The sequence below is a fragment of the Octodon degus genome, unplaced genomic scaffold (assembly GCF_000260255.1).
Source record: "Octodon degus isolate 3935 unplaced genomic scaffold, OctDeg1.0 scaffold00123, whole genome shotgun sequence".
NCBI classification, from domain to species: Eukaryota; Metazoa; Chordata; class Mammalia; order Rodentia; family Octodontidae; genus Octodon; species Octodon degus.
In genome coordinates, this window is record NW_004524699.1 from 4,074,492 (window position 1) to 4,085,370 (window position 10,879).

Consider the following 10,879-nt stretch of genomic DNA (forward strand, 5'->3'; position numbering starts at 1 on the left):
GTGCAAGCTCTGTGCTTCTACCATGGGGAATGGCTTGGGGATGGTGCTCCCCAGCATAGAAAGACTGTTGTTATTTGTTTGATTTCAATAAAATTATTTGTAAATCCTGTAAAAAAAAAATGTCCATTTTTTAAAGGATTTAATTATTTTTAAATCCTTTAAAAAAAAAAAGGGCACTGATAGAGTCGTTAGCTGGGGTCACTGAACATGTTAGGGAAATACAAGTGATTCAAGTAAGGGTAGAAGATCCAACTGCCCAGGAGCACTGGAGGGCGAGGTCGTGTCAGGCTCTGCTAAGTACCCGACAGCCAAATTCTTGCTGCCCTGGTGCACCCAAAGGCTGATAAGGTGGACGTTAGACCAAGGACCAGGGCTTCATCGCAGCATCTGCAGAATCTGGCCTCTTGCACTGGCAAGTGTCCAAGAGGCGCTTGTACCCACCTTTCTCCACAAGGGGAATCCGGTTCCTGTCAGTTTTGTCTGCCCCGAGTGTACAGGGACTCTCCCTGCAATGCTTAGAATGGGAAGTACACTTCTCCATCACCAGCGGTATGCTTGGGGAGCGCTCACCCTGGGCGGTGCTGTGAGGAGCAAGCAGGGGGCTTCTAGCGAAGCCGTGTCTCTGTCCCTTCCTCTGAACCCCAACATGGGAGTTCTGGCAGTGAGTAAATAAAACAAGCAACAACCTAGTGTTGCATTTCCATTAGCCGTCTCTCTGTCTCATTAGCCTTCACAGGAGGAGGAAGGATCATTTCAATTAGCAGGGTTGAAAAGTCTCGCAGGGCGGCCTTCCTCCTGCCTTTCCAGGGGTCACCATCCACTTATAAACGCAATGCGAATCCTTTCAGCCCACAGGACCACGTCTCAGGCCCTGGAAGAAAGGCCCCCATCAGCCCACGCTAAGTGTCTTCTACGGTGCTCCTTCGCTAAACCATCACATCTCATTCAAGTGTAATATTGGGTTTTAGCAAACAGCTCAATGTCCAGCTCGATGGAAATGCTCTTGCTATCTGGGGACTGGACATGCGGTCCCTTGTCACTTCTTATGTGCCCAGGCAGGGTGTGTCCTCTTCAGCTTTGCTGGGTGAATGCTCTAACCAAAAGACTGACTGGAAACAACCGCCAGGACCTGGACAGGGTCCCACCTGTGTTTCTGCTGCTCTTAGACACCTGGGGCTGGATAGCACACATGTCACTGATAGGAACTGTGTCTCAGCAACACGGTTATTCATGTGGACATTCCGCATCTTGATGCGGCCAAAATGCAAATTCATAACATCGGCCCAGCTATGCTCACGGCTCCGCCTCCTTCACAGCGGCAAAGCCGATCCTTAAGTCTTAAAATCAAAGGGTCTTAAGTTTGAATTGAAAATTAATCTAGGCGTTTCTAGCAATGCCAAGGCTACTAGTTACTAGGAGAACATCTCCCAGGCACTCATTAAACTGTTTATTTACTCACCCAACAAACATTTATGGAGAACCTACTTTACGCCAAGCACTGCAGGCGCTGCAGAGAATGACGTGGAGACCTGCTTCCCGCCCACAAGAACCCGGGAGAACAGACATCGTAACCTAAACGACAATAGTAATGGCAGAAATACACACAGGACAGTAGAGAGGTAGAAGGGAGACAGAAAGAATAGTTGGGGGGGGGTGTCATGAAAGAGTTGCAGCAGAGGGGACCAAGAGCTGAGTTTTAACAGGGGTACCTGTCTGTAATCCCAGCACTCAGGAGGCTGAGGCATGAGGATCGCTGCGAGTTCGAGGCCAGCATGTGCTACATAGAGAGTTTATGTCCAGCTGGAACTGTACAGTGAAACCCTGTCTCAAAAAATAAAACAATAAAAATAAATAAATAAATAAATAAAACAAAAAGATAATGTGAGGTCAGGAGGAGGTGGTGGGTGGCAGAGCAATGGCATCTCAGGGACATGGAACAGGCCGTCCATGCACCGGTGATGGCTCGTGTCACTTGGGAGTTCATCTGCATAGAGGTGACAAGTGAATGCCCCACCTCACGTGACACCCCACAGAGGCTGGAAAGTCATGATGGTCCATAAAGGGGGCTGCTGGCTAAGAGGCCCAGCCTATGGACTCTGCATCTGCAGCTTCAACCAACCATCACAGCAAAGCATTCAGAGCTGAGCTCAGGGCGATGACACAGCGGGACAGTCCCGGCAACAGGAGGCTCAGGCAGCCGAACTGCTGGAAGTTCGAGGCCATCCTGAACTACAAAGGGAGACCCTGTCTCAAAAATAAAAACTTTAAAAAAAAAAAAAAATTAAGGGAAAAAAGGGGTCTAGACTGAACATATCGACATTTTTTCTTGTTATTCCATAAATGATACAGTATAGCAATTACCTTCCGTAGAACATTGATGTTGCATGAAGCGTTATAATGAACTCAGAGATGATGTGAAGGACGTGGAGGAATCGCAGAGGTTCTATGCAAATGACAGACCACGTTGCAAAAGTGTCCGTGGAGTGGATAGCCACTGGGAGTCCTGGAATCAACCCCCTGCAGGTCCCCAGAGGTCCTCTGCCTTTGAGTAGGCCTGTGTCACTTGGCAAAGCTCTGCACGGAGCCCTGCACACAGTGTGACAGCAAACTAGAGTGAATGCTTAAGTTTTTAAGTTTCTCTCAAAGCGGGAGATCCGTGCCACCGATCCTCACACAGCCGCCCCTCGCTTCACATGTGCTTACGCCACCATCCTTGCCACTCTTTGCAGAGGGTCTTTCTTGCACCATCATGGCTGCCTCGGTGTTCTGAGTCAGCGCAAAATGTTTCCTTTTCATGGTCATATTGACTTTAGGGAGAGCAAGAGGTCACAGTGGCAGATCTGGTCAACAAGGAGGATGGGGACACGGTGTCATGCTTTTATGAGCCTGCTGTTATGACTTGTGTCTCAACGGCCCCCAAGCCGCTGCAGCCATAGGCGGGGCTTTCTCAGAGGTGGCTGGATCTACAGTGTGTGACTGACTCACGCTGCAGTGCTGGGTGAAGGGCGGGTGACTGCTGAAGGGGCCCACGGACTTGGCGCTGCCCCATCCGGTGGGCTAGAGTAGAAGTGGGCAGAAAGGAGCTGTCATCACCCTTCCCTTCCCTCCTGCTCTTGCTTCCTCATGGGCACCACAACTTCTCCTCTGCCACGCCACCCTGTGCTGGAGCCAGCCCATGTCGTCCCCACACCCCCAGGCGCACTGAGCCAGCCACCAAGACTGGACATGGTGGTGCACACCTGTAATCCCAGCACTGGGGAAGCTGAAAATAGGAGAATCATTATGAGTCCCAGTGGTGTAGTGAGACCCTGTACCAAATACATAAAATAATAATAAAATTAATAATTAATAAATTTAGTTATTGTATTTTCACCTTTCCATTTTGTTTTTATTGGTTCTTTCCCCTATCTTCTCATTTGTTTGTTTGTTTGTTTGTTTGAACCAGGGATTGAACTCAGGCCCTTGCGCTTGCCAGGTAAGCACTTATTCCACTGAGCTATCTCCCCGGCCCCTGCTTGTTTGTTTTTGATGGAACCGGGGATTGAACTCAGACCCTTGCGCTTGCCAGGGAAGCGCTTATTCCACTGAGCCATCTCCCCGGCCCTATCTTCTCATTTGTGATGAACATGTCCTTTACATTGTGAGCAATTTATTTATTTACCTATATTTATTTTGGGTTTTTTGTTTTTGTTTTTTGTTTTGTTTTGAGTCAGGGTCTTGCTGTGTAGTGCTCCTCCTGCCCCAGCCTCCTGAGTGCTGGGTTTATAGGTGTGTGCCACCACGCCTGGCTCCTGCTTCTTTCTTTCAGATGATTTTTAAATATTTCCTGGACACTTGTACCTTGCTGACTCTGGATCCCATTTTGTTTCTCCTGCAAGCTCAGTTGAACTCCAATTGCAAACTGCCTTTTCTGCAACGGACAGCCTTCAAATCTACATTCTGCTGCTTCAGCCTTAGGTGGAAGGTCGAGTTTCCCAGGAGGCACAGGCAGAGTTCATTCACTGACTCCCAGGGGCTGCGGTCACCCCTCCACGCCAGTCAACCCCTTCTTCAACCCAGCTCTCACAGAGCCACGGATTTCCGCCTGAATTCTACATGCATCGGGCTGTTTTGTCTTGTTTTGTTTGTTTGTTTGTGTTTTGTGGTACCAGGGATTGAACTCAGGACCTTGGGCTTGCCAGGCAAGCGCTTATTCTACTGAGCTATCTCCCAGGCCCTAGTGTGCTCTTTGCACGAAAGCCATTTTTAAGATAGGAAGATCGTCACCTGCTCTTCTATGTGCAGACACTGGATGCCCGGGTGCATCATGTGGCCCCAGAACCGGGTATGGTGGTGCACACCTGAAATCCCAGCAAGGCCTTGGGCTCAACCTCAAGCACCACAGAAACCACAAGTCTGGCTGCGCCGCCTCTTCCTCCCAACATGTTGGCGATGCCCCCCAGGTCTCTGGAGAGGGCTTCTTTCAAGATTTTTAGTACTTTGACAGACCAACGAAAGGCTGTTCTTCAAATCACAGAATGAAAATATTTTCATTTCCTACTTTGTTGGGAAGCTCTGGTCATTAGGAAAAATGGGAACATTCTTCGCTGCACTTAACCTGTGACTTGATACTAAGGTAGTTTTTAAAAGTGAAAATATAAAAAATAAAATAAAATAAGTGAAAATAATTAACTTAAGCTACGATTCTCTAAATGTTCCTTCCTTGTTTATCGTATTGGTCAGCTCTCTGTTGTGGGGACAAAATACTTGACAGACAAAATGTAAAGGAGACAGCCTGGCACATGGCGGATACAGTGCTGTTCTGAGTTTCTGCACACCGAGATGGTGGTGGAACTGTGGGCTCCGGACCCCGACCCAGGCCCGGGGCGCAGAAGATGAGCCTGACTGTCCTGGAGAGCATAGGCTTCTGTGGGGGCCAGGTCCTGGGTGACAAGCTGTCCAGGAGACACTGGGCTTCAAGGGAGGAGTTAGATGTCCTCAAGTCCCTGGGCAAGGACCTGTGGGTGGCCATGTTCCGCAAGCAGCCGGACAGCCTCTGGGCCAATCACCAGGTAAGTTCCGGAAACCCTAAGGGCCTGGAGCCTAGCCTTGAAGCAGCCTTGCCCCCTCCCCGAAGAGGTGGCTGTCACCTTGCCCAGGACCCTAAGCGGCCACCTTTGGGTTGGTTGGTCTTGGAACTGGCACTGCCAGGGATCCTGGGCTCTGGGGTTGCCCCCTTCCCAAGAAAAGGGTATCCCAGAGAGGTGGGGGACACAGGTCCGATGGTCCCACAGAGGTGGCTGGAATGGAATGATGTCGGCCATGGCACTCCAGGTGACAGGCACTCAGTAAAGATTTTGTGTATGGTTCAAAGTGGAAAAAAAAAAAAAAAAAAGGAAGAGAGGTTTACGCTGGGTCATGGCTTCTGGGGTCTCGGTCCGTGGTCAGATGGCTCAGAGGCAGAAGCAGCAGGTGGAAGTGCAGGGCAGGACGGAGCCCATCACTACTGCCCTTGAGACAGCCAGGAAGCGGCGGACAGGAGGAGACTGGGAGAGAGGGCAGGGCCCGGACGCACTCCCACAACCCGCCCAGGGCGCACTTTATGAATCTCCTCTGTGTCTCAAGCCAATCAAGTTGACAAGATCACTCACTGCCCTCATCAGGAAGTGTCATGCCCGCAAAGTCTTAGGAAGGAGACCGTCACAGTAGAGAACCAAGCACACACGTCTTCATTTGGCCCTCCCAGAAGGAGAACATCCAGTGTAGTTTTGGGCACCAAGAAAGAGCTCCATCAATGAACCAGAAATTTTGAGAACTTTCTGAATGGTGGATACCAGACAGACTCAGACACGCAGAAAGGCAAGCCCAGAGGAAACCCCGCGGTCGATGAGTGCAGAGGAATGCTGCGGAGCCAGCAGCGCTCAAGATAAGGCCAGGTCCTGGTCGAGGACGAGGAAAGGGAGAGTTCAGGCCGGCGCGTGGGCCGCGTGGGAGCTGCTTTCCGGGCGTCCAGGTTGGCTGAGTCTCTCCCCTTCCAAGTTTTCACTAAACAGAGAGCAATTCTAGCACCTGCAACCAGTCAATAGCACTGAGCACAGGGAGGAGAGTATACCCTGCAGCCGTCTGTCCCCAAAGCTTGCCCTTACGGGAAAGGCAAACTACCACTGCTCCTTCATCCAGTCCATCCCGCCCCTCCCCATCAGCACTCGTGTGGACCAGAGTCTGGAGAGAAATGACGCAGATATTTACAGCATGGTGACTGTGATTTGATGTTCAAGCAAGAATCCAAATATTTGAGAAAATTCATTGTCATTATTTAAGAAAAGAAAGAAAGAAAAATGCCTGCTTAGGCAGAGCACAGGAGCTGGGGTTCTATCCCACACATGCTGTACCAGCCCCACCCCAGGGGGACGCTGAGACAGCGTTTGAAACTGGGTGTGCTGGTGTGTGCCTGTAATCCCAGCTCTTGGAAGGTTGTAAACAGGAGAATCACTACAAGTCTGATCTATGTAGTAAGACCCTGTAGACCCTGCCCAAAATACAGAAGAAAAAAAAAAAAAAAAACCCTCACACTTAAGGAAACAGAGTTAATAAGGCAAACAAAGACTTAAAATAACACAATTCATTGCTACCTTAAGTGGTGTCAGCGAAAGTCATATCACTAAAAAAGTACTGCTCTAGGAAAAGAATTTGAAATTTTTGAAAACAAGGAGAAGGAAAAAAGTCACCCGAGAGCTAGCAGACATTTATTGAGTGTTTGTTATATGCCAGGCACTGTTCACAGTTCTTGGAATACAAAACTAAAAAGAAACACTCCCCTTCCACACAGAGACAGACAAGCACACAGAGGACTGCAATGTGCTGAGCCCTTGTCAGGGGCAGTCGCGCACAAAGTCTTAGGAAGGAGACCGTCACAGTAAAGAACCAAGCACACACGTCTTCATTTGGCCCTCCCAGAAGGAGAACGTCCAGTGTAGTTTTGGGCACCGAGAAAGAGCTCCATCAATAAACCAGAAATTTTGAGAACTTTCTGAATGGTGGATACCAGACAGACTCAGACACGCAGACTCAGACACACATGGCAGGAGGCGAGCCCAAACCTGGCAACAGCATCAGTGAAGATGCCCAGAACAGGTGGCACTCGAATGCAGACTCTGGGGGTGAGGGTGCATGGCTAAACCCATGGAAGGAGTGGGGCGTGACCCAGGTGGAGGCCTTACAGGACGTGAGACAGGCAGAAAGCAACTCGAGGTGAAGTATTTTTGGCAAGAACCAATATAGCCCAATTCCTCAGAATCTAGATTCTTCCCTGTAGATAATGGGTGTTCTTTAAGGTGCTTGTGTTGAGGGGCTTGTGTTGTAGCCCCTCAAGAACAAACCAGGGCCAGCAGAGCATACACCTCTTGCTCCCTGAGGTCCTCTCATGCCCTATCACTGAGGATACTTCGAGTCCCCAACGTCCTTCCTGCACACATTTGTTCCTTTACTGAGGAAACATTACAGGTGTCCACTGCATCGCAGACACTGGCCAAAAGCTTGTGATAAGAAACCTGGGGAGGTGGGCTTTGCCCGAGAGACACTTGATATTCACTGCACGTAGAGAGACATACAACGAACACTTTCAACAGTGTGTCAGATGACAGTGGCATCCACAACATGCTGAGAGGTAAGGAAGCTCTTTTAGGAAGAGACACTTCTAACTTAAGGAGTATGCAGAAGCTGGGCCTGTCATCCCAGCACTCTGGGAGGCTAGTGCAAGAGGACCATAAGGAGGCTATGTGTGTCGGAATGTTTCAGGTGCACAGTGACCAAGGAGGAGGATGTTCCTTATCCCTCCATCCAGCCAAGAATCACTCCCCACTGATCTATTGGCTCCCCCAGTCCTCTTGGGCAGAAGGTCAAACTCTAGTCCTCAGAAAGACCCTGCATAATCCAATCCTAGGAAACCCAGATCTCTGCCTCACTCCCTCCTCCACCACCTTGGGTGCAGCCACTCCGGCCTTCTCCAGCCCTTAGAAGGTCTGCATTCCCATTCCCCCTCCACCACAGGCTCTCTGCCCATGTTCTTCCAAGTCCATCAAGAGTCTTTCTCCTCCTCCCATCTCTACCTGCTCCCTGCCACACATTTTCTTCTCCCAATAAATTCAACTCTTGGCCCAATGTTCGCTTCCTCCAAGAAACCCTTCCTGACCTCCCCACCAGGTGAAGGCTCCCAGCTAGATGGCTATGACCATGAACTTCTCCTGAACTCTTCTCCCAAATTTGACCTTACATTTATTTATGATTCTTTGATTAATGTCCCTCTGCCTGATGAGGGTATAGGCTTCCACAGGGTGATGACCATGTCAATTTTTGCTCACCAGTGTCTTCATAAAAGATATTCCATAAAGTTTCTACTGACTAAAACAATGAATGGCTGAATGGGTAGGTGGATGGATAATGAATAGACCTTTGGGAGAAAAGAGAAAGAAGTATGCTGTAGTCTATCCTCAAGGAGCACCTTACACATGGTTAGTAACTTCAGTTAACCATACTTAAGGGCTAAAGAACAAGAACAGTGGGCTGGTGAGATGGCTCAGTGGTCTAAAGCACCTACCTAGAACAAGCTAAGCAAAGCACAGGGACCACGGTTCAATCCCCCAGCACCACATGCCAGCCAGCCCCGCCCCCTGGTGGGCTGAGGTGGCCACACACACACACACACACACACACACATAAATAAATAAAAAGAACAAGAACAGTGAGGTAAAAGTACCTTAGATGGCACAAGACAAGATGTCGTTGTCTAACCTCTGATCCTCCCTGCTCTGGAGAGGAGCCCTAAATGCTTACCCTTGCCACAGCCTCCTCAAGTTCAACACAGAAGATGCCACCCAAGCCCAAAGCAATCACCTGTAAATGGGACATGATGGAAGCTGATGGCCAGAGAAGCCCTGCTGTGACACGAGCTGATCCAGATGTATACACAGGGTGGGTTCCATATTGCGATGTGGTGGTGACCCACGCGTCACAGCCTCATCAGCAGGACATGGGCATGCGGGGGTGCGTGAGCCACCAGCTCCACCACATTCCCCTGAAGGCCTCAGTCTCAGGCCCTACAGCCGTGATGCCAAGAGACTGGTCCCCTTGTCACTTCTTCAGCTACAGTGAAGGAATTCATCTCCAGGGTAATCTGAGTGTTTCTCTCGCATGCGCACATGTGCAGAGCCCAGTGCTCAGTAAATCTGTCCCTGGAGAATGCCAGCAGCTGAACTGCATTCCCTCAGAGTCCTCCGCTGGTCCCCAACTTCCACCCCCTCCGGAAATGACCTTGTTTGGCAATGGGTTCATTGTCAGGATAATTAGTCAAGTCGGACATGGTGGTGTATGCTGTAACCCCAGCACTTAGGAGGCTGAGACAGGAAGATCACCATGAATTCAAGACCAGCCTTGGAGCCAGGGAGATAGTTCTGTGGAATAAGCACTTGCCTGGCAGGCACAAGGACCTAAGTTCAATCCCCGGTTCTGCAAAAAAAACCAAAAACAAATCAAGACCAGCCTGGACTATTCAGGGAGTTCAAGGCCAGCCTAAACTGCCGTAGCAAGACCCTGTCTCAAACAAACTAAATAAAAGATACTTAGTCCACGTGAGGTCTCCCATGCCCAAGTACAGTAAACCCTACTCTACTGTACTGGTGCCCTGATAAAAAGAGATCTGCATAAATCTTGTTTAATTTTATATTTTATAGGGGGCCAGGGAGATGGCTCAGTAGAATAAGTGCTTGCCTGGCAAGTGCAAGGGCCTGAGTTCAATCCCTGGCTCCACAAAAAAAAAAACAAAAACAAACCCTGAGTTTATATTTTGTTACCTACACTTTAGTGGATCAAGGGAAGAGATGGAACCCTCCCTCTGAAAGTCTTCTTGATAGTAGAACTGTGAGACAGTGAACATCCAGTATTGAGAGATCATGCGATCGGGCGTTCAGAGCTTCTGTGGCTGGCTGTGAGTGATGTATGTCACCCAGGCGTTACCGGGGGCCTGCAGGTCAGCCCAGCTCTGCACATCTGAACCTGGAATTGTGAGGTCTGAACTCAGTTTGGGACCATCCATCGACATCTCACGGGACAAGCTTGGAAAACATTCTATTTTTAAACAGTGTCGATTCGTGGACCTCTGTTGTCACGCTGGGCTTGATATTTTCATACCGTCTTTATGGAAAAATAGAATTTACTTTTTCTCTCATAGCTGAGGCTGCTGCATGTTTTCACTCTGAGTTGTTTGTTTGCTTTGTTTAGTGGCTTCACCAGTAAGTCGCTACAAATTGAATCTAATGTTTTCAAACCAAGGGTTGTGATTTTAGATGAGTTCCACGTTAAAGGCATTAAGGCCATGTCTTCAGATCAAAATGCTCCAGCGATAAACCTACTTTGAAGACATGTCCTTAAGCCATCTAAATTTATGTTACTAGTTTTGGGGGAAGTAAAGAAAATAATTTAAAAGTGTTTCTTGAGTCATGGATTCTTCTAGTATCTGAAAAGTTAATTAGAATGATTGAACTCACTTTGTAAACTTTTCAGATCATCTTTCGCGGGAACTTTGTGCAGCACTGTAGTTTAGTTTAGTCCTCTTGTAGGGTAATGGTTTGCTAGTTGAAGACTGTAGCCAAACTAACTGTTCACACAACATATATCTAAAACACTTAAAACATTAGAAATTTGAAAATGTTGTAACCTAACATTTTTGTGATGATTTTTGTTATTTATAGAATTGATATTTGTGTGGGGCTGGTGAGATGGCTCAGTGGTCTAAAGCACCTACTTAGAACAAGCTCAGCAAAGCACAGGGACCGCGGTTCAATCCCCCAGCACCACATGCCAGCCAGCCCCGCCCCCTGGTGGGCTGAGCTAGCCACACACACAC

General features: G+C 48.8%; 1 protein-coding gene and 1 pseudogene across 2 annotated transcripts in view; one reads left to right on the forward strand and one right to left on the reverse strand.

Moving 5' to 3' along the window:
- The window catches only part of Cfap77 (cilia and flagella associated protein 77), a 134,452-nt gene that overhangs the window by 106,071 nt on the left and 17,502 nt on the right, over positions 1-10,879 (reverse strand). The gene's annotated exons all lie outside the window — the stretch shown is intronic.
- On the forward strand, positions 4,782-6,249 carry LOC105743400 (annotated as a pseudogene).